At 44.1% G+C, this 24177-nt stretch overlaps 1 protein-coding gene and 1 long non-coding RNA gene across 4 annotated transcripts in view; both read left to right on the top strand.

The window, feature by feature from the left end:
* The first annotated feature begins 78 nt into the window (after positions 1 to 78).
* On the top strand, positions 79 to 12655 carry LOC112399661 (uncharacterized). Of its 2 annotated transcripts, none has more exons than XR_003003283.1 (3): positions 79 to 1143; positions 1321 to 1415; positions 12597 to 12655. It is a non-coding gene; the product is annotated as an uncharacterized LOC112399661 (long non-coding RNA). The 2 variants fall into 2 exon arrangements; XR_003003284.1 differs by lacking the exon at positions 12597 to 12655 and adding an exon at positions 1678 to 1723.
* A 29-nt stretch (positions 12656 to 12684) lies between these two features.
* Positions 12685 to 24177, top strand: part of FAM117A (family with sequence similarity 117 member A) — a 49799-nt gene continuing 38306 nt past the window's right edge. Inside the window, exon 1 of one of the 2 annotated variants that reach the window (XM_024742734.1) lies at positions 12685 to 12818. The gene's annotated coding sequence lies outside the window, so the exon portion shown is untranslated. Of the gene's footprint in view, positions 12819 to 21075; positions 21183 to 24177 lie in introns of those variants that run through there. The other variant, XM_024742730.1, reaches the window with a different exon arrangement.

Here is a 24177-nt window from a genome sequence, read left to right as displayed (position 1 = left end):
TACGGGTCAGAGAGGATGCTGGGAGGTTCGTTCCTCCGGTGAGGCTACTGAGCGCCATTTTGGACTTGGTCAGGAAGTGACACCGATGGTGGAAACCGGGGTGAGCCGTGTTTAGTTAGGGGAATGGCACCCTTTGTAGGCGTGGGTAGCCATTCCTGTTTGGGGCAGAAGCCCGACAGTTGAAGTTAACGGTTCTCATCTTTACCTTGGGCAACATTTCCCTTCCCGGTCGTTTTAATTTCCGAAGTCGGAGAAGGAAAGCCCCAGAATCCATCAGGTTGCTGAGGTTTAACCCCTTCGTCGCCGAATTGGCTAAAGGACGTTTCCGTTTATGACATAAACTCAAAGTTGGGAAGGGCTATTTTGCAGAAGAAACTACATTTTAACAACCATCCTGTGTCTCAAAGTGGTGAGAATGGGGGCTTGTGAAAGGAACGAAAGGGTAGCGTCTATCATCGGGAAGTTTCTTGTCTGGTAGAGGAGACATTGTCTTTGCCCTTAGCGAACAGCAAGTAAGTTAATCCGTTCACTCGCGAAAGGAGACAGAACCATTCTCCAGAAGCTGTAACTCCAAAGAATTACCAATTTAGTTCTGTGGTGAGCACATTCTGTATGGGTTTGAGAGCCTTGGGTGGCCCGCAGGGTGAGAGTGCGTGTGTTTTGTGTGCGCCATATCAGCCGGAGAAGCATTGAACCCGTTAGCCCAAGTGACCTCTCGAAATGCAGATGCTTGAGCCAGGAGTTGGGGGAAGGGGGAGGAGGAAGGAATATTTTTAGTAAAGCTGGAGCTCAGAAAGGCGTTGATTTTTAAATAATAGTGAGAGCGCCTTGAAAGGAGAAGTTTTGGAAGATGTAAGGCTAGAAGAGTCGTAAGAAAAGGCTGGGAAGTGGACAGCAGGCATTGAGGATTTAGCCTCGCTGGAAGAAAAGCCTTGAGAAGACCAAGGCTTGGCCCAGAGCTCATGGGTGGAATCCAGCCCAGCTCAGTCATTAAGTTAGCATCGTGGACCCCCGTTTCACCTGAGGCTAGCTAAGATGGAGATTTCCCCCTGGAGCTGAGCGAAGGAACAAAGCCGCAGAAGGTAAACAACTGATGAATGCGCTGAACAGAGAACTCTGAAGAATTGAAGTTCCAGACCCTTGGTTAGTACTCTCCTTGGAGATATCCTGGGCTGGTGTTAACACAGGAAGCTTTTAGTATTTAGTGTTTAGCTTTTAGTGTTTACTATAAATACCTTTGAATAATTTACTTAGGTTGAATTGTACATAAGAGCTTGTTTGGAAAGGGCTCATGTTTCTTCTTCTTTTGTATCCCCTCAGGACTTAAGCATTTAATTTCACACTATTACTGTTATTTTGCACTTACTGGAGTGTTCCTGAGGTTACTCTTGGATGTTGTGGCTCCCCGACTATTGGTAAGGAGCTCTAATGTTAAGAGCATATCTCATTTCTTTTATACCATCCTTAATATTACCCAGAGCTGGGCTTCCCTGGTGGCACAGTGGTTAAGAACCCACCTGCCAATTCAGGGGACACAGGTTCGGGCCCTGTTCCGGGAGGATCCCGTATGCCGCGGAGCAACTAAGCCCGTGCGCAACTACTGAGCCTGGGCTCTAGAGCCCGCAAGCCACAAGTACTGAGCCCACACGCCATAACTACTGAAACCCATGCGCCTAGAGCCTGTGCTCCACAGCAAGGGAAGGCACCGCAGCGAAGAGTAGCCGCGTCTTCCTGCAACTAGAGAAAAGCCTGCGCGCAGCAACGAAGACCCAACGCATCCAAAAATAATAAATAAATAGTACCCAGACCATGCTCTATGTACAGTAAATTCTTGCTAGTCAATCAGAATATGTTTACTGTTTCACAGTCTCTGAATGTGTAGCACTCAAGGATGGTGAAGTATCCCTCCCTAGAAATTAGTGTTTTAGAATAAAATCCTGACTTAGCTATTCAAAATACAAACACCAGCATTACAGATGTTCAACATTAGTTAATCCCTTACACTGAATTTTCAAACACTGCAGGTAGCATTAAAAGAGTTTACAGTTTCCTTTAGACATGGTTCTTGTCCTGGGAACGTGTACCCTCTGGCAGAAAGATGAAAAAACTAACACCAAGAAGGTAGAAATGTGATCGTAAGAAAGGTGTGTACTAAAGATGAAAGTCAAACAGCTAGGTGTGTGTGTGTATATATATATATATATATACATATATATATATATATATTTTTTTTTTTTTTTGTATGCATTGGGTCTTCGTTGCAGTGCGTGGGCTTCTCATTGTGGTGGCTTCTCGTTGCAGAGCACAGTCTCTAGGTGCATGGGCTTCAGTAGTTGCAGCACGTGGGCTCAGTAGTTCAGTAGTTGTGGCGCAGGGGCTCAGTTGCTCCCTGGCATGTGGGATCTTCCTGGACCAGGGATCAAACCTGTGTCCCCTGCATTGGCAGGCGGATTCTTAACCACTGCGCCACCAGGGAAGTCCCTTTTTTTTATTAGCTAGGTATATTTAGAATGGGGAAGGGGAAATCCTAAAAGCTTTTTGCTCTCTTCCTTTCTTTTTTTGAACCAAACATAATCTTTACTTTGAGTTTTATTTTCATCATGATACAGTTATTGCTCAAAGCAGGAACTGATGTTCGTTTCAAAGCCTTTTACTAGTTGCCCCCTGCCCATACTCGTAGGCCAGACTTCACATGGGTAGCTCCACTGCTCTTTCTGCTTTTATGCTTTCACACAGGCTTTTCTTCCTGCCTTGATGCATCTCGCAACCTTCTTTAATATTTACTTTCTTCAGAAGGTCTTTCCTGATTTATTCTTCCTAAGGTATTAGGGCATAGTGATTTATGTTACTTTGCACTTACTGCTTTATGTGTACTTTTCCTTATACAGTTTGGTAGATGTTCTGTTTCCCTCTCTCCTTCCCTATAAAGTAAGAGGAACATAACTCCTCTTTGTTTTACTCATCAGGTCTTCTAGCGTCCAGTACAGGGTTTGATGTCAGATCTGGATTTGAATTTTAGCTCTATCGCTTTCTGTCTGCATTGCTCTTGGACAAGTTATAAAATTTACCTGTGCTTGAGTTTTCTCATCTGTGAAGTGGAGATGCGCATAGCCGCTTCACAGGGTTGTTATAAGGATTAAAGGAAATGATGTTATAGAGAGCTTAGCACAGTTCCTGACAGAGTAAGTGCTCCTACTCTGGCAATAAATGGCTGTTGTTACTGATATTTATTATTCCAGTTACCCTAGTTATGGCAGTAACATCTTAATGTTTGTGAATATAGCTTTATATGGTCTCGATGATTACCCAGGCATTATATGTCAGGCATTGAGTCAAAGCAAGATGGATAAAACATCGTGTTTCCCCAGGCCAGTAAGCTTGTTGTTCCAAAACACTATAAGAGTATTAATGGAAAAATAGAAAGATGAGCAAGGTTCAGAAGTGCTGCAGAGGAGGAAGTGGACGGTTTTATCAGGAGAGTTTAGGAAAGGATGCATAGAGGAGGTGAAACGAGTAGAACTTCATAGGACGAATAAGTTTGCCAGCGGACAAGGAGAGTAAGGGCTTTCTATGCAGAGGGAACAGCATGTGCAAAAAGCACAGAGGTGTGGAGCAGTACGGTGTGTGGGTGACTAAGGGCCTGACTGGATTTGGAGTGGTTGACATAAGAAGAGGCATGAATGGTTTTGGGAACCAGTTCATGCAGAACCTTGAATGCCCTGCTGAGGAGCCTGGGCTGGAGGTGAGGGGGAATCTCTGAAGGACTTTAATCAGAGGAGTCCCACGATTAGGCTTGAACTTTAGAGATCTCTTTCTGAAAGCTGTGAGGGGGACTGATCAGAGTGGCAGGGAGACCAGTCAGAATGCTTCCATAATAATACCCTTACCCAGAGCTGAGGAGGAACCAAACAGGGCAGGGGTAGCGGGGGTAATCTTTTGTGTATGTTCTTATGAAGTTTCTTTCTCATACCTGTATCTTGTCTCCTCAGTTACATTTGAAGCTCCCTAAAAGATCCTTCAATTTCCTTTCAAATGCTCCCCTTGCCAGTAAAATGGTGGGTACCATATTTCAAATACAAAGTATAGTTGTCCATTGTCTGCTTCAAAGGCCTGGGAGTTCCTGGAGGTTGGGAGCCTTGCCTGGCTGGCCACATTGTCTCCAGCTTCTCCCTTGCTGGCATCTAAAAGGGCTCAGTAAATGGTGTGGCCACTGCCAGGTGTTGGCTCAGTTAGGAAAGACTTGCACAGAACCAGCCACCCTCTCACCTCTAAGCCTCTTTTTGACCAGGAGGGGTTAGGGATAGCAGTTTCCTCTGTGTGCAGATAACTGTCCTGTAAGGTGGGAGAGCATGCCTTGACCTTTTAAAGACAATGCTAGTGTAGCCAGGCCAATCTCGCAACTTCTGAGTAAAAGTATTGGCCTAGTCTCTGTCCCTCTGCAAGAATCTCAGAATTTGCTGATGTGACCATAATTCATATTAAAATCTTTTCATTCACAGCTGCCTTAAAAATAGAGTCAGCAGAAATAAATAAACAAATAAGTAAATACTTTTTTTTAATTGAAAAAAATAGAGTCAGTGAGGTCATCAGTGGTCCCTCCTTTCTTATTCTTGCTGGAGATGGCCTAAAACTTCTCTTACCTTCTTGGTCACTTGTTAATTTGGTTCTTGGATCACCTTATCCACCACCCACCCCAGCCCCACCCTGGGGGAAGGTATTGGACAGATCCCAGCAGGCTCAGTCACTGTTGCCCACCTCTGTAGCTGGGGTTATAAATAACGGCCAAAACTAAATAGTCAAATAACTGCATTTTGAAAATTGCTAAAAGTAAAAAAAAAAAATCACTCTGATCCTGATTCAGTAGCAGTTCTTCTCCCACTCCTGCCCTTCATCTCCCCCTTTCTTCCACTTATCTACCTCCCTTTCCCCATCCAAGCTCCCTAGGGAAGCCAATCTGAGCACAAAGCCCTCATACAATGAAGACATCCTTTTCCTTATTTGACAGGGCCAGAGCCTCCAGGGCTGTAGTTATAGTTACGCAATGTTGTTATGGCAGCAGAGGCCTCAGGGCAACATATGTTCCTGGGTGGTAATTGGGTTTGCTTGAACAGACTGTCTCTCCCTGGGTTCTCCATGCCCAAATTCACTTATCAAGAAAACCAGGGAATTGCTGTTATGGATGGGCCTTCTTTTTTTATTTTTAATTCTAGCAAAACCAAATTCTTTATTCCCCAGGATAGAATGTACTCAGTGATCATGGGCTGAGACTTTTTAGACTGCAGACATTTTCATTTATTCATTCAACTTATTGAACATCTGATAAGTGCTAGGCATTGGGTAGGAGCTGAGCGCACACTGTGAATAAACACACATGGTCTTTTCCTCCTCCAGCTGACGACTTAGGACAAGTGTGTATAGGAGGGGGCTGGGGGAGTATGACGTTCACCGGCACCAACCTCCTCCACCTCTTCAAAAGTTACTAACACAGTATAGTAACACTAAATAAATGTCTGAAAAAATAAAAGACATCCTTAATCTCACTGGTGCCATAGAGCTATTTTTATTTTTTGCATATTGCCTTCCAATTTTTCTCCACATGTGTACATTTTATTACATGTACACGTTTTGTATAAATGCACTCATTGTTTACATGAAATTTCATATTTTTTACACATTCTCAATATTTCCCATGTTTCTCTGTAGTCCTCATAATTGTAATTGTAATTGCCGTGTGCCATTGCAATGTGGCTCTGTGACATAATGTGCCCTCACTCCCCTATTTGGGATTATTGAGCGTCTTTTAAGTCAAATAATGCTGCAGTGAGAGTCTGCATGCATCTGTAGCTCTCCTGTTTTTATTTCTGCCTCTTATACGTTGCTTTATTTCTTTCCCCAAAGACTTGCCCAAATTTAAAGTGTCACCATCATTGTGGGAGGATACCAATTTTAAGATGTTCCCAGAACTGAGTGTTACCACTTAATAAAATCTTGCAAGTTTAGTAAAAAAATGAAAACTGCACCTCAAATGTGCTTTTCATTTTATTTCTAGTTAGGATAGACTTCAGTCTTCCATGTGTTTCTTTACTAGTCCTGTTTCCTCTTCCATGGAATCCTATGTATTACTCATTTCTCTACTGAGGTCTTGATGATTTTCTTTGAAGTTTGTGTGAAAGATGCTTTGTCTGAGCCATATTCAGTTATGGAATCAGTGTTACTAAGAAAGCAGAAGATTTGCTTCATAATGATTTCTCTAGTTGTTTCTCCTCACTCTTTCTCTCTGGCTTCCCTATTACCTCTAGTGGTAAACTCTTTGTCAAGTATGCATGCTATTAAGAAGGAGAATGATATTATGAACAGAATGTGTAGATGACATGGATGAAAGCAGTGGGGAGGCAGGTTATGTCTTACCTCAGCAAGAACTGAGGGGCCGCTTTAAAAGCTGTAGTCACTCTTGCCCACTATAGAAACTTTGAAGATGGTCGTGTTGACACTATTTTCCTGATGACCTAGGAGAAACTGAGTACTAGGAAAAAAATTCGCAAACCAGTCAACTTCAGGAGGATGAAAAATGACCCTGCCTTCTGCCGTTTGTAAACTGAGGGTCACTTCATTTGTTGGAAGATGCTTTCCCAGGAACTGGGGCCAGGAATGGTTCTCTCTGAGTCACTTACACATGCTCAGTCAATCTCCCTTGTGACTAATTGTACCCAAATGTGAGTCAACTGCCAGGGTGAGGGATGCGAGCTACAACTAGGAAAATAATTTCTCTATTTAAGGTAAATCAGCACATAACATGGTCCAAACTCACAACCCTGCTCTTCTTAGTCTTGCTGTAACCAACTGCGATTACTGACCCAACCCAATCTCAGGAGTTAAGGATGATTTTCTTACTAGTCTGGAAATTACTTGAGGATGAGTGGGCATCTGGTCATTTTTTTTACCTGCCTAGCCTTGCCAGTAGATGTCACTACACCAGACCACATTCTCCAAAGATAGGCCTGGAAGGACAGAGAGGGCTTCAGAAAGGCCAAGTCCAACCATCATGACGCTATCCTCCCATGGCTTCCATTAATAACTCCAGACTATCAGGGATATGTATATACATGTTTCCAGACAGTACTAAGGCCTGAACTCAGAAGGCCAAGACCTCAGGTTCTGGGCAGAGTCAGAGTTCTTATCCAGAGGCCTTCTCCAGATTGGGTGGGGCACACAGCTGCTGTAGGAAGGGTGGCAGGGTGAGAAGACCATTTAAATGGGGGGGGGGGTACACATGATAGACTTATCGAGGAAAAAGAGCCATAGGCTTGGGGCTGTTCCAAATGTCACTGTGGGGCTGATACCTCAGGCAAAGCACTCCACCCACCCTCCACCCCTGCCCCTCTGTCCATACTGACAGTGTCCATCCCTTGCCTGAGGGCTGCCAGGCTGGGGCCGGTTCATCAGCTTTGGGCCTCCCCAGGGCCAGCCAGACATAGCCACACCATGCCAGGAAACTGGGAAAGTTCCTAACAGTTCAGACTATCATTACTGTTCCCCTTCAAGACAAGTATAAGCAGCATTAATAATCTGGGAAAAAAAGCTCTTCTGTAAAGACTTTGGTTCCATGATCTTCTGTAGGATAAAGACTGAAATTCTTACCTGGCTGCAATGACCGCATGATCTGCCCTTTGGTTAATTCTCCAGCCTATCCCACACAACCTCATTCTCTGGGCTTTAACCTCATTGGCCTTCCTGCGGTTCTCAGGAGTCCCCTGGTTCCTTCCACCTCAGGATCTTTGCACATACTCTTGACTCTGTCTGGAATGTTCTTTCCTCATTCTCTTCTTCACCTCTTTCCACTAATCCTTCAGCTCTAAGGTCAAATGTCATTTCCTCAGGAAACTATTTCCCGAAGCTTCCAGACTAGACCAAAGCCCTTATTTCTATACGGCTACAGCACCCGGCGTTTCTCTTCATAACGTTTGTCTCAGTTTATAATTATATATCTATTTATCTGACTGTTTGGATTCTTTGCTTCTGTCCTCCCAACACATACCCAGACTAGGTTTCATGAGAGCAGTGTCCATTTTACTTACCATTGCATTCTCAGCACCCAGCACAGTACATAGTGCTTAAGAGGTACTCAGTAACTATTGGATGTATGAAACAATGGCAATAATAATGATTAATGAAGGAAGTTAGACAACATAGCATTACTCTCATACACACATTCATGTAGCATTTGTATATGAAACATCCTGTCTAATTCTGGTCACTCAACTCCTAAGAAGACGTATCAGAGTCCAAAGAAAGTTATCTAAATTGGTCAAGGGGAAAATGGAGGTTACCATATGAGGCAAAATTTTAAAGATTGTGGAAAGATGGAAGCTGAGACTATGATCCATGCACATGAAAATATAAAGGGGATAGATGCAGATTTATTTACCAAATCCGAAAAGTCAGCGCGAAGGAAAATCTTTCAAAAACTAGACTGTGGACTCCCCAGAGAAGAGACTGTGTGTTATCTCTATATTCCCAGCACCTAGCACGATGCCTGGCACATAGTAGGAGCTCAAGAAATGTATGTTGAACTATTTTGTTGTTGAAGCTTAAAAGAGGTAGACTTGGGTCTGGGGATAAAGTAGAATACAATTTTCACTTGGGAAATCCCAGAGGCAGAAAAGTATGAATAGGGTCAAGAAGGGTTCCTTTACATGTATGGACAATAGCTATACAATAGACTATTTCAGGGACATTAGGGCTATTCAGGCCCATCCCTTGACCTCTTGAGACCATCCTTATGAAGGGCAATTACCATACACTCTCACAAAATGCATCTTCTCTCCACCAACAGGGACAAAACTCTAAACTATAAAAAGCATTGATCTCACCCTGCCTCTCGCATTGTTATCTCCAGTGCCCTCCAGACTCTTGGGCACATGCCCTATTGGTTCCCTGGGCATATTCTACTCAGGTTTTCACCAAAGAAGGGAAAATCCCAGAAGGTGGTGCCCTTCAATCAGAAGTAAAAATGGCTGCATCTCTCAGGGCAACCAGAGCCTGGGGCTGGTATTCCTCAGCCCACAGCAGGGAGGCCAATAGCCCTGGTTCCAAGAATCCCTGCAACCAGCCTCCCTGGCATTTAGCCTTCAATCCCTGGCACTTACCCCCCACCCCCCACCCCGGCCCCTTAAGCAGGGACATTTCAAATAATTTTTCTTAGAGCCATGGAGGGTTCAAAAGAATTCTTGTACATTAAAAAAAAAATCCTCCAAAAACAACAATTGAGCTGCTCATCCTCACTTATTTCATCCCTCTCCCAGCAGTGTGTGGCTTAAAGTAAAGGTTGAGGATTTGGTTGTATGTTCATTTCCCAGCCAGCTCTGCTGGTCTCATCCTACCTGGTACCAGAGCGGTAAGGGCTGTATCATCTCTCAAAGATGGGCCCGAAGGCACAGGCATCAGGAAAATACTTAGACTCTTGTCAATGGTGTGCTGATGCAAAATGGAAACTAGTCCCAGGGGCTTCCCCTGTCTGACATTCCCCCCCACCCCCTTCCAGCAGCCTATAAATCACTAAGGATTAAATACTGTCTGGGGGACCCTTCTCTCCCACTCTTATTTCTGGGGCTCCCTGCCAGGCAGAAGGCTGCAAACTAAGCAGGGAGAAAAAAAGAGAACGGGCAGCAGGCAGGGGTGCCCATCATTTATCAACCAAATGCAGTGGTCAGTGGCTCTTTCCAGCAGCTCTCTGGCAGGCTGGGCAGGCAGTACAGCCAGTGTTTTGTGTCAAAATGGAGAGCACAGTCCGGCATTTCCTAACCCCTTATTTGGCTGTCCCACCCCGGACGTAGGGAGTCAAGGGGTGAGCCCCTTTCTTTTTTTTGGTTTTGGTGGGTTCAGAATTAAACCACACTTTTGGTCCTGGATAGAGTCTGACTTCCTTCCCACCCTTTTCTGCCAAGTCTTCCCTAGGGCTTCCTCTTGTAGCTCCTCTTTTGACCCCAAGAAGAGCTTTCTCACTTTACTTGGCACCTTACAGAAGTTTCTTAAGAGTCCAAGTTCCAGAGCTCTGGCAGTCTTTCTTAAAGGGCAGCACCACTGTTCTACCTCCTTTGATCGTCTCTGGTTTCTCCTAAATGGAAATCCCCCAGCTTCCCCATCTCTCTCCTTCCCCAAGGTAGGAAGCTTGGAGAAAGGAAGTGCATTTAGTCCGTGCTTTTTTCAAGCAGGAGTTCCAAAAAATGTTCAACTCCCTCACCAAGAACATTTGGAACCTGCCAGACTCACCTCCATAATTTCTGAGCACTGCTTCTCTGCACTATAAACAAAGTCAGAGTTTTAGAGAGTTTAGGGCTAGGGGAGGGGACAGGGAGGCAGGGAAGTGGGTTATAGGATCTGGTCTGTATTCCTAACTCTGACCTTCAACTTCTGGATAAGGGTGGACCTCTAGGTCTGCATCCCTCTGACCTAGTCCACTGAACCCCCCAGTAGTGGTTATACACAGTCTTTGAAAGCAGATGAACCTGTCTTCTCTAGCTAGATAACCTCCAATACATTTCCTAACCTTCCTGAGCCTCAGTTTTCTCACCTGTGAATTGGGGATAGTTACACCAACTGGATAGGATATAATAACTAAGACTGAGGGTTAAATGATATTATGTGTGCAAATTACTTAGCCTATAGGAAGCTCCCAGAAAGCAGAAGTATTCTTTTATGTTGTGTAGTTGGGGCATATGGTCTATAGCATCCTAATTATATGACCTTCTTTCCGGGGCCCTGATGTTAGTGTCTCCACAGGTGGCACAAGCTTCTTGGGCATTCTGAGGAATGCAGGCCCACCACAGATTCAGAGATCCCAGGAAGAATTTTTGGGGAAGAATTCAAAATTGGGTGTATATGGCCAAAAAATCAACAGGGTTGAGATCTAGACCCTGACTTGACATTCTGGGCAAACACCCAGTAGGTCAGAGAATTGGATGGAGCTTCTGGGTGGGACTTCCAAGGAAGGTGCCAACTTGTATGATACTATCAGAGTGGCATGGAAGAAGTAAGACCAAGCTGCTTCCTACCCCAGCAGAATACACGCTACTTTGTAGATTACCAGGCTTTGCCCAAGTTGAATAGAAGCAGGGGTCACAGAGGCCACTGGTGGAATGTACTGGAACATTCCAGGCCCTTCTGCTGCATAACAACGCAACTCCTCGAGGCTTTGAGCCATCAGGGTCTTCCAGGAAGAATTGGATACAAGGTCCTCACTCTCCACCATGCATAGCAAGAAATCACCTGCTCTGAAAGGAGCATTATTCTAAGTGCCTCCAACTTACTAAGTGGGAGGAGTGTTAATCCAGCCCTTTGGGACTTTTTCACTAGAGAGACTTGGCTGCCAAGGCCATTTTGTTGAGCCAGAACCTTCTTGTGGAATAGTTGTGCTGGGTACAGGATATCCACAGGAAAAGCCAGGACTGATCAATCAGGGCTGAAGAGTTGGACGGGATGTAACCAGGCTTCATTTTTTTCAGTCAGAAACAGATTTACAATGAAGCTAATGAAACTTAAGAGTCAGATCCCCTCGCTTACACAGAACCCTTCCAAGTCCTTCTCCCTAATTCTATAATTATTTTACTATTTAACTTAAAGAGGAACCCCCAAATTATATAAGTATTAGACCTCACAGACCCTGGAGCCTTCCCTACTTTTAGTCTGCAGGGCTTTTATTTATTTTTTTTATAGTGTTGCTTTATTTATTATTTATTTATATATTTGGCTGCTCTGGGTCTTAGTTGTGGCACGTGGGATCTTTTAGTTGTGGCATGCGGGATCTAGTTCCCTGACCAGGGATCGAACCTGGGCCCCGAGCATTGGGCGCATGGAGTCTTAACCACTGGACCACCAGGGAAGTTCCTGCAGGGCTTTTAGCTTCAGCCTTCAGGAGTGATCAGAAACATTAGTTTGAAAAACAACCAACATTGCCTCAACATCGCCGGACGCAGTGGCTTGCACTAGTAGCTGACAAGAAATAACAGAGCAAATGGGTCCCTTTGCTCAGAACTGGGGAGAAAGGACAAACATATATAAAATGACTGAAGAGGAATTATGAAGCTACCCATAAGGTAGCACAAAATAATGGGCTAAAAACCAAATACTTAAGTCCTGGGGGCATCATTAGTGCCTCACAGGGCCAGCTGAGTAATGCTAGAAGGCCCTGAGGTCTGACTGGAAGTTGAAGCTGGTGATGAAGATGGTGGAATTGCAGGGAGGGAGGGGGAATATCATATCCAAGTTTCAGAAGATAAAACTGAGGATGCATCTGTGGTGATATTTTACAGTTGTCTATTACAAAAGCCCTTTAGATAATATTCTTGGCTCTGAAAACAAATTCTGAGCCTATGCCCTAGGACTGAAGGAAATTAAACTAGAGACCAACTTTCACATCACTTGTCCCTTCTGTTATATTTATAATATATTTGAACTGGATTTCATGGTACTTGATTCCTGATTTGGCGCATGGTGTGAGGGGAAGGGAAAAGGATTAGGTGTGGAATTAGATGAAGAATGTTTAGGGTATTGTAGCTTATTTGCTCCAGGGGTCATTGTATTTTTTTTTTTTTTTTCAGTACGCGGGCCTCTCACTGTTGTGGCCTCTCCCGTTGAGGAACACAGGCTCCGCACGCGCAGGCCCAGCCGCCATGGCTCCCGGGCCCAGCCGCTCCGCAGCACGTGGGATCTTCCCGGACCGGGGCACGAACCCGCGTCCCCTGCATCGGCAGGCAGACTCTCAACCACTGCACCACCAGGGAAGCCCGGGTCATTGTATTTTTGAGGCTGACCTGGAGAAGGTAAATGGGGACAATAGCAGAGGAGAGAGATCTAAAGGGGGTGAAACGAATAGGCCTTTTGGTTTATATACAGTCTCCTGGGAATGTATGCAACCAACATCTCCTCTCCAGAGACTTTACTCTCTGAGGGGCCTGGGAGTGTGTAGGGGATGCAAACTCTTCCCACCGAGGTACTGCTCTAGAAACCAGATGGTCCCTCAAGGTACCCATAATCACATGACACAGCAGAACTAGTTTATTTTAATTCACTTTTTGTGACGCACCATCTGCATGCTGGTCACAGTGCTAGGTGTAGTAATTAGCCTGAGGACAGAGACACGCCTGTTCTCCTCAGGAAGCTTACATATTATATATAGTGCTAGGTGTAGTAATTAGCCTGAGGACAAAGACACACCTGTTCTCCTCAGGAAGCTTACATATTATAGTGAGGAGGACACTTTTTAAAAATGAAGAATGCTAACCTGGGTATTTCATAGGTCAAAGAACCAAATCTTATGTCTTTCACAGTGAACTTTTATGGATATCATGGGGGTAGGTATATCTTTTTCATTAGATGTTCCCTTAAAAGATTAGCAGGGTCTGACATACATCATAAATCTCTCATCCATAAACATATCTAAATCCTTTTTTTTAAACAGCTTGATTGAGGCATAAATTATATACCATAAAATTCACTTGTTATACATGTATAATTCTATGATTTTATTAAATTTATAGAGTTGTGCAACCATCACCACATTCCAGTTTTAGATCATTTCCATCACCCCAAAAAGTTCCATTGTGCCTGTTTGCAGGTCATCCCTGCTTCTGCTCCTAGCCCTAGGCAGCCACTGATCTGCTTTCTGTCTATAAATCTGCCTTTTCCGGATAGTTCATATAAATGGGATCATACGATATGTAGTCTTTTGCATCTGGCTTCTTTTACTTAGCATAATGGTTTTTTTTTTCTTTTTTTCTTTTTTAAATTTGATTGGCTTTTTTTTTTTTGCGGCATGCGGGCCTCTCACTGTTGTGGCCTCTCCTGTTGCGGAGCACAGGCTCCGGACGCGCAGGCTCAGCGGCCATGGCTCACGGGCCCAGCCGCTCCGTGGCATGTGGGATCCTCCCGGACCGGGGCACGAACCCACGTCCCCTGCCTTGGCAGGTGGACTCTCAACCACTGCACCACCAGGGAAGCCCAGCATAATGTTTTTTAAGGTCCCTCCACATTGTAGCATGTATCAGTAGTTTATTCCTTTTTATTGCTGAATAGTGTGTCATATAAATTCTTTTGGAAGTTATTTATTTATGTTTTGAGGCAACACTGACCAGGATGCAGGAGCCCTGGTCTCCTGTCCTGCCTCTGATTTGCCAAGTGGCCTCTGGCAATTCATTCCCTTGTCTCGGCGCCCACTTCTCCATTTGTAAGATGAAGGGACTGGATCATATACAGTCTCTAATGTCTCTTCCAGTTCTTCCAAAAAGATCTACTTTGTATTTTTCACGGAGCGCCACTAGGTCCTGTATTCCAAAATTTTGATGTCTCTGATCCCACATTTACCCTTTACCTATTTTAAAACATCCAACAAACCCTTTATTGTTAAAGATGAGGAAGTTTCCGTTTTAAAAGGCTGCAGCTTAACAGGAAAATTTGATTCCCACCGAGAGGAAAAGAAGAGTTAAGGAGTGAACATCACCCAGTCTGAAAGAAGGAGAATGAACAAGTGAGATAACTAAGCAGAGGATAGAAAGTAGGGGGCTGCAACAAGGGACAAAGTGTGTCAGAGTACCGAAGGTCAAAATCCAGGCCACGGTTACCTCGGGAGTAATGGGGCAGGGATGCAGGGAGAGGGAGGCCACCAGAGTGGGAGAGAGGTTGAGGGCTAGGCCCCCCTCCCTACTCTGTTCCCATAACCTCATTCGTTCCCTCAATACTCCTTCCCATTCCCTCTCAGGCTGCTCTGCTCCTTTAGCTCTGACCCCATTTCCTCAGGATCTCATTCCCTGAGGAACTGGGCCTGACATTTCAGACAGAGGCTGAGGGAAGGAGGTAGGTCAGAAAGAGACACTGTGTGTCTGTGTCATTTTATTTTTCATTTTTATCACTTTGGAACCCAGGGGCCAAAGACGTAAGTACTCAGACATTTACCAGGAAGTTCAGAGATAGTCCCCCAGGTACCAAGGAATGTCAAGACTTCTCTAGTCCCTGCTGAACAAGTGCTACTGAGTATCAGATTCTGAAGGGTAAAAATGGTGATTTAGAATTTCCATTCTTGTTGGTTATTATGGCATAAATGCACAGGGTGAGGGTCAAGGTGCCCTGGAAGTAGGGCCGGACAGCGCCTTCGGAACTGGAAAGCTTCTCTTGGCTATGACAACCCCAGCCTTCTCTTAATTCAGTAGCCAGCAGGATAAGGCCTCCCTGTGGATCCTCTGATCTTCCAGAATTCTCCATAGCCTTTCATCCTTCGTAGTCCCTCAGACTTCTGCAGCTTTGAAGACCCCAGGCCTTATAGGGACTGTTTGGGGAGGGACTGTATCTCTGACTCACACTTGTAGGAAAAATAACTCCAATTCCTTGAGTCTTCATTTATTTGTGACATGTATGGACATCCCAAGATCAGGCTGGAATCAAGGGACTAAGCATTTGCTGTTGGAACCCTCTAAGGCAAGTAATTCTCCCATAGATGAAAAACAATTTATTGATATACTTGGTGTAGGTAATCCTCCACTTTTGATGTTTTTGAGTGCCTGCCTCTGACCTCCCTGAAAGCAGGACCCAGCTCATGTCTCAATCAGAACAGCATCTAGACCACTTCTGCTTACAGGCTTCAAGGCCTGCTGGGCTGTGAACTCCAGAATAGGAAGTATGTCTCCGAACATTATTGTCATTCCTTAGTGCCTAGCTCTATGTCTGGCACGTTGTGGCCATTTCAATAAATTTGTGACAAGTGAATTAATTCGTGACAATTATGTTGATAAAGATGATAGGGGGACAGTGACAAAGGTTTTCTTGCAAGCTAGAAGATGCTTTGTAAGGCAAGACATCTCCCCTTAGCAGCATGCAGCCTTCTCAAAGCCATGGCCTTTTTAATTGGAGGAAACAGACAGGGGTTAATCTTCAGATGAGGACTTTATCCTCCCATCATGCCCATGCCAGGAGAAGCTATCAGTGATAGAGAAGGGAATAAGAGACAGCTGGTTGGGCATGATACCTGGGTAAGGAGAGGACAGGGATCTCCTCTACATGCCTGCCTTTGCAATCCTCCAGCTAGGTCAACTTAGCGTCTTTTGCCAGCTTATCAAGAAGGACCACGACTCTCTGGATTCAGAAGATCCAATTCTTCAGCTGTGCCACCTCCACCAACTCTTCTTCCACTGTCCAGGCTCTCTACTCCTGGTACTTCGGCTTTAGAATAAAATTTAAACTCCATATCCTTGAGACTACCCACATTACCCTTCTCTCCAAGGGAAGAATGCCTCTATCCATAATATGCCATTTTATCTTTTTTTAAAAATTAATTAATTAATTAATATTTGGCTGCATTGGGTCTTCGTTGCTGCGCGTGGGCTTTTTCTATTTGCGGAGAGCAGGGGCTACTCTTTATTGCAGTGTGCGGGCTTTTCATTGCGGTGGCTTCTCTTGTGGAGCACGGGTTCTAGGCGCGTTGGCTTCAATAGTTGCGGCACACAGGCTCAGTAGTCGTGGCTCGTGGGCGCTAGAGCACAGGCTCAGTAGTTGTGGTGCACGGGCTTAGTTGCTCCGTGGCATGTGCGATCTTCCCGGACTGGGGCTTGAACCCATGTCCCCTGAGTTGGCAGGCGGACTCTGTTTTTTTTTTACTTACTTATTTATTATTTATTTATTTATTTATTTTTGGCTGAGTTGGGTCTTTGTTGCTGTGTGCGGGCTTTCTCTAGTTGTGGCGAGTGGGGGCTACTCTTTGTTGCAGTGAGTGGGCTTCTCACTGTAGTGGCTTCTCTTGTTGCGGAGCACGGGCTCTAGGCGTGCGGGCTTCAGTAGTTGTGGCTCAGGGGCTCAGTAGTTGTGGCACACAGGCTTAGTTGCTCCGCGGCATGTGGGATCTTCCTGGACCAGGGCTCGAACCCATGTCCCCTGCATTGGCAGGCAGATTCTTAACCACTGCACCACCAGGGAAGCCCTGCAGGCGGATTCTTAATCACTATGCCACCAGGGAAGTCCCACCATTTTATCTTTAGAACAGCTCTGTGAGGTTGATGAAGCACAGTTGATTCTGGCATAGAGAAAGGAAGCCATTTGTCCAAAGTATTTCAAGATTCCTCACTCCAGGGCTTTTACCTCTAACACACACTGTATGGCCCAACCAATAAAAATCACACATCATCTTCTAAGACTGCCTGAGAATTTACATGTTGGGTCCTAAAATGCACAAAGTTGTCAGGTAAGAACAGATTTCAAGAGACTAGCTGGCTCACACTTTGGCTCTCAGGCAGGTTGGTGGTCTAGAAGTTGAGTGTTTGTTGGGAAAACACTTGAATCTGAAGTCAAAAGACCTAGGATGTTAGTCCTGGGTCTGCCTTTTACTAAGTGGAAAATCTTGGGTAAGTCATCTAGCCTCTGTGACTTAGCCTTCTGTAAAATAAGGACAATAATATCTGCATTTTCTACCTATTGTACATGTAATATTCTACCTATTTTTTTGAATTTTATTTATTTTTTTATACAGCAGGTTCTTATTAGTCATCAATTTTATACACATCAGTGTATACATGTCAATCCCAATTGCCCAATTCATCACAGCACCACCTCCACACCCCCGCGGCTTTCCCCCCTTGGTGTCCATACGTTTGTTCTCTACATCTGTGTCTCAATTTCTGCCCTGCAAACCAGTTCATCTGTACCATTTTTCTAGGTTCCACATACATGCGTCAATATATGATATTTGTTTTTCTCTTTCTGAATTACTTCACTTTGTATGACAGTCTCTAGATCCATCCATGTCTCAACAAATGACCCAGTTTCATTCCTTTTTATGGCTGAGTAATATTCCATTGTATATATGTACCACATCTTCTTTATCCATTTGTCTGTCGATGGGCATTTAGGTTGCTTCCGTGACCTGGCTATTGTAAATAGTGCTGCAATGACCATTGGGGTGCATGTGTCTTTTTGAATTGTGGTTTTCTTTTATACAGGTCTTTTGTCTCCCTAGGTAGGTTTATTCCTAGGTATTTTATTCTTTTTGTTGCAGTGGTAAATGGGAGTGTTTCCTTAATTTCTCTTTCAGATTTTTCATCATTAGTGTATAGGAATGCAAGAGATTTCTGTGCATTAATTTTGTATCCTGCAACTTTACCAAATTCATTGATTAGCTCTAGTAGTTTTCTAGTGGCATCTTTAGGATTCTCTATGTATAGTATCATGTCATCTGCAAACAGTGACAGTTTTACTTCTTCTTTTCCAATTTGTATTCCTTTTATTTCTTTTTCTTCTCTGACTGCCGTGGCTAGGACTTCCAAAAGTATGTTGAATAATAGCGGTGAGAGTGGACATCTTTGTCTTGTTCCTGATCTTAGAGGAAATGCTTTCAGTTTTTCACCATTGAGAATGATGTTTGCTGTGGGTTTGTCGTATATGGCCTTTATGATATTGAGGTAGTTTCCCTCTATGCCCACTTTCTGGAGAGTTTTTATCATAAATGGGTGTTGAATTTTGTCAAAAGCTTTTTCTGCATCTGTTGAGATGATCATATGGTTTTTCTTCTTCAGTTTGTTAATATGGGTTATCACATTGATTGATTTGCGTATATTGAAGAATATTTGAATCCCTGGGATAAATCCCACTTGATCAAGGTGTATGATCCTTTTAATGTGTTGTTGGATTCTGTTTGCTAGTATTTTGTTGAGGATTTTTGCATTTATATTCATCAGTGATATTGGTCTGTAATTTTCTTTTTTTGTAGTATCTTTGTCTGGTAATATTCTACCTATTACATGCCTATTGTGAAAATTAAATGAGATGATGTACGTGAAAGCTGTGAAGTACTAGACAAGAGTTAATTTTAACATCTCAGCCAAATTGCATCTTTGGAGACTCTTTATGTAAAATATACATAGTAATCCTTCTATGTTCATAAGAAAGTTTTAAAAGAATAGAGATTAGTATTTCATCTCTGGAGTCAGGCTGCCTGAGTAACCTTGGGCAGTAAGTAATCTTGCTTCAGTCTGAAGACTCAATGAAGAGGAGATAATACCCATCTCATAGGTATCATGATGAGGATCAAATGAGATAATGTATGCAGGATGCTTAATATATACCTGGCATGGAGAAAGGAACTCACTGAATGTTATCAGCTACTATTACTGATTTTATTAATGAAGATGTGAGGCAGGGTGGTGCAATAAGATCTGATAGAGATCTGAGATAGGAATCAAAAAGATTTACCTTTTGGGGCCTCAGTTTCTCTACTTGCACCATAATAAGAATCCATGGTTTTCTTTTTCCAGATTGTCATGGGGATTTAAAAAAAAAAAAGTATATGAAGACTTTGCACTAATTGGAATTGAGGAATGTTATAAATTGCAAGATATTTTTTTAAAAACTGAGTTAAGTTTATAAAGACTGAATTTTCATCAGTTCATCAACTTTTGTTCATTCCTACCTGCCTTTGGTAAAGTTGTCCTCTTCATGGAAAAGGAGTACAGCATCTCCCTGTCAGTAAAAAAGATTTCAAATGTCAGACCTCGAAGTAAATTTTTCAAATCTTCAAGGATATACTCTTTGCAAAGAAAACCTTTCTTTAGGACGTTCCATTGCCTCAATTTGTTCTCTGTACATAGGCTGATTTTAATATTCATCCAGTTCATGAATTTCCACTTTGGGTATTTTCTGCTTTCAATATTTAATCCCAAGAATGACCTCTCCTTGCCTTGCAGCACGCTCCCAGATTACCTCCTTTTCTCTGATTAGTTAGTATGGCTTCAGGGAATACCTTCATTTTAACGTTAAGCCGGGCAAAAACAGAAATAGAAAGATAAATCTGTAGCAAGATCAAAAATAGATATCATGGCTAAATATAAACCTGGAGGGAATTATCTAATTATTTGGATGGTCCCTTATCACAGACAATCCAGGGTTGATTGCCTTTCACTTTTTCCATATAAGAGAACAAAATGGTTAATGAATACCACGAGTAACAATTTTTTCTTTTGAAGAGTAATAATTTTAAACAGTAACTTAAACCTTCTTTTCTTCCCCAAATCTCGTCATGTATATTATAGTATATGATTTTCACAACTGCGTGCATTCTTTTTGGGGACCGTCCAGTCTCATTTTGACTTGTAGGTCAGAGGGCATTGAACTGGGAAGACCAGGACTTGCTTATGGGGTCACTGTGCAAATTTGGTCAACTTTCTCAGTCACTTTGTTCCTTCCACTCTGCTGAGCTAGAGTTGGAATGGACGACTCTGCTCCTTTTCACTCTCAATTTAATTTACAGGCTAGCAGCTGCTTTTTTTTAGGTTGGACCAACACCAAGTAAGGACTTGGAAATGTGAAGAAAGACAAATGTGGTGTCACTTGAGGCACAGTAGCCATTAAGTTCACGGATATAATGCAAATCGCATGCAAATGTTATGAAAACTTGGCATTAATTTGTAGAAACTTACTTTGGAGCTTGCAAGCAGCGTTGAGATCCTATGAGGATTCAAAACTAATGTTTTTAGGTTAAACCAAAAGTAAGGCTTTTTGAAGTTATTGGTTTCTCCATACTTGCCGGGACTCAACTGCTGAAAGTTTGACACTCCTCCCTGCCCCCCATAATGATTTCACTACGGCTTGATTCCATTTTACACCCGGTCCCGCCCCCGCTTAGCCTGACGTCACTTGATATTGTATTTGCATACTACCTGGGACTGGGTGTAACGCTCCCCTTTTCTGCGTCTTCTCATTGGCGGCGCCGGAAAACCAGCCCTCTTCCGGACGGACCAATCAGCGGACCCTCGGACGTGGGACAGCAGGCAGGGGTGGGGTGGAGGTGGCGTCTTAGGTTGGATCGCTAGGCATATTGACCAATCGTCCTCTGGTGTGGGAAGATCAAGCCGAGGATTGGTTGGGAGGAGGGGTCTGGGGATCCGTAGGCCAATGAGGGCTCTGGGCTGAGGGGGGCTGGTCTCCACCTCCTAGGGCAGATAAGCAGCCGCAGTGGGGGTTGGGGGGCTGTGTGGGGCTCGCTGTGGGGCCGAGGCAGGCCAGCAGTCAGGCGGGCGGGTGGGAAGTGGATGGGGCGAAGGAAGAGCAAGGGGGTCGCGCAAAGTCTGCGAGGACGGAAGGAGCAAAAGCAAGGAGTCGTGAACGCGGAGTGCACCGCCGGGACAGAGTGTGCAAGGAGTCGGGGCCGAGAGGTGAGGGAAGGAACCTGGCAGATGGAGGCTGGCTTTGGGGGCGTAACCGAAAAGTGGGCAGAGGTGTCGTGTGGGGGTGAGTGGAAGATGCAGGGGTGGCAGCGAGATGTGAGGAAAGAATGAGTTGCGCGTGATGGGGGCGCCCTGTGCAGGGTTTGAGCTGGAGCGAGGAGCCGGTGGGCGCTGGATGTCTGCACGGGAAGGGGGAGGGGCATGGAGGAGAGCCCCGTGGAGCTATGTGTTAGTTCTCCAACTTGAGTTTGGCACCAGCATCCCGTTCTGCAGCTCTAGAGTTCCTTCTCCCACCACTTCACGTGGGCTTCCCTTTCTGCCACCTCCTGGAGCTGATTTCTTCTGAGCCGTTGGAATAACTTAGTTTAACGGCCTTTTTTACTACCGTACAAACGCTCCGCTCCTATTCCCTACATTCCTCTTGGTTGGCCCAGAAGTTGTATGTTCCCAGATCACTGACCTGCTTAATATGGCTTCCAACCATTGCGTGTGTGTGTGTGTGTGTGTGTGTGTGTGTGTGTGTGTGTGTGTGTGTGTGTAGAACCTGAGTAGTTTGCCCCCTGCCTTTCCCTCCTCCCCCCATCAAGGCTGTTTTGTCCTGGGCATGTCAGTCAACGTGGCAGTGGGGTGAGGGCTACATTCAAGTACATTGTGGCAAATACCCACACTTTCTGAACAGCACCAAAAAGATGTCTTAATAGCAGCTTAATAATGTGGTCGATATGGGGAAACTAGGGGAGAGCAAGCTTAATCTTGCTTTCACACTCAAAGTTGTAATGGATCCCCTGCAAATGCAGGCAGTTAGGAATGGGAAAAGGAACCTACTTGCATGAGGAGGTTGGCAAGAAGTTGAAAGTGAGACTTGCATTTGATTCACACCAAATGTGAAAAGATCACTGCACACTTCCAAAGCCTCAGGGTCTACCAAACGTACAAAAGTCGTGGTCCCTGCCATCTGATGGTTAATGACATTCTCTAAAGCAGAGTTTCTTGAGCTTTTTGTGATTACTAAACTTAGTTTCAGCACACCCCCTCCTGAAAGTATAGCTGCTACGGTGCCTTCCTAGGTAGGAATGGGATTAAGAGGGTCTCTGAAGTAGAAAATCCAAGTCTGTCTGGACTTCATTGTAAATGTTAGCATTGCATCTTGGAACGCAGAAACTTGGTCAAATCTGGTAGCAAGATGGTAACCAACTAGTAAAAGTATACCTAGAATCTGTAGAGCAGGGTAATGCCCAGATAAACTCATGCTTTTCATGAACTGCTGTAAAGCAAACCAGAAGACTACAAACCTGTTGGTTTTGTTTGTGCTTCCTTGGAGTCCAGGGAAGTTAGTAGAACAGCAAGCACCTGAACCTTAGTTGCTTTTAGTAGAAATCAACAGAAAGCCTGCCTGTGTATTAGTTGGAAATCTATTAGCAGTCATATTTTAACAGCAGTTATTTTGTGTCTACTATAGAACTAATATTTAAAGGACAAACACTGGTGGACGCTGTGGAAAGAAGAGCGTAACTTTGGATGACTGGGTTCTTCACATGGCCTGTTCCTTTTTTAGCGCCAGGGAACCCAAGATACTAGTAAAAACATAGGAAGCTAGAGCTCTGCACGATTTGTTGGGTGATTTAAGGCAGATTGGGTGATCTCTTGCTTATGGATTGGGCTGATGGATTGTTTCTCCACTTATTAGTATCCCAGAGGCCCTAATAAGGCACTTACCTGGTCTGTAGTGGGATTATCTATAGTTCTCAGTGAGGCAGGAGAGAGGAAAGACAGGAGGAGGAAAGAGTGGCCTGAGCTTGTGGAGTTCTTTGTGGCCAGACATTAAGGAAATGTTCCTGGCCTTTGGTTTGTTAACTTTTACCTTTATGTGTGCTCAGATTGTTTCCATTCCTCGGCCTTGAGAAGTAGCAGAAGTGGTTTCCTTTGGGCCCGTAGGATATATGTGATAGAAGTAAAAGCCTTGCAGTCATAAACCCTTAAGAGAATGGCTTTGCGTGCCAGAGTTACCTGGGTGTCGAATCCAGGTTCTACCTTTTACTAGCTGGGTGGCTTGGAGGAAGTTAAGTAACTTCTGTGCCTCAGTATCCTCATTTGTAAAGTGTGAATAATAATGTCTACATCATAAGAATCAAATGAGTCAGTAACTATAAAGTGCTTAGAACAGTGCCTGGCAAGTAGAAGGTACTCTGAAGTGTTTGCTGCTGCTTATATTGTTGTTATTCTCTCCACCCAGCCAAGGTGAGAGCACTGTTGGCCAGAGCCCATTGCCTTTTCAGGCTTCAAAGAGCAAACCCATATTGGTCTGAAACCAGTACTGCAGGTTTCAGAATTTCAGGGCCTCCCCTTGCACTTTTATTCGCTCATCTTTTAAAATGAGCTTTCTAAACAGGGCTCTGAAACCCAACTGTTTAAAAAAGCATGTGAGCTGAGACGGAGTTTTAGAAACAATTAAGTGTCGTCACTTTCTGTTTCCCATCTCAAAGTGACGTAGTGCTCAGGGCTGTGCAGTTATCTCTCCACCACACACCCTGTTGTGTTCTTGACTAGGTATATTAGATGTTGTTTAAAAAAAAAAAAAAGAGTTATGGTGTAAAGAGCAGGATTTACCTTCTGTGGCCATTTATCTGTAAGGGATGTCTTCATAAAGTGAGGAATGGCTTCATTTTTACAAGCCTGGGCGAGGGGTGTGGAAGGTAGAAGAGAGTGGAGAGAAAAATGAAGGTCAACTCTAAGATGCTAAGAGCTACTAGTGGGTAACAGAAACCCAGGATAAATTTCTTACTGCAGTTTCCCCTTTAATTAAATTCTTGTTTATGTCTTTAGTCACTTGGAGGCTGCTGACTTTTATATTCTTCCAGGACCACTGATGATGGACAAAACGGGGCTAGGAGGTGAATTGTTCTGGGTTCCAGTCTTACCTATTCTGTTTAGTGTCTCCATATCCACGTCCAGAAGCGAATGTTCAATACAGCTTTGCAAATTC

Source organism: Neophocaena asiaeorientalis, unplaced genomic scaffold (assembly GCF_003031525.2).
Source record: "Neophocaena asiaeorientalis asiaeorientalis breed wild unplaced genomic scaffold, Neophocaena_asiaeorientalis_V1.1 scaffold1, whole genome shotgun sequence".
Lineage (NCBI taxonomy): Eukaryota > Metazoa > Chordata > Mammalia > Artiodactyla > Phocoenidae > Neophocaena > Neophocaena asiaeorientalis.
Note: the sequence above shows the minus strand (reverse complement) of the source record. Positions and strands in the feature narration are given on the sequence as shown.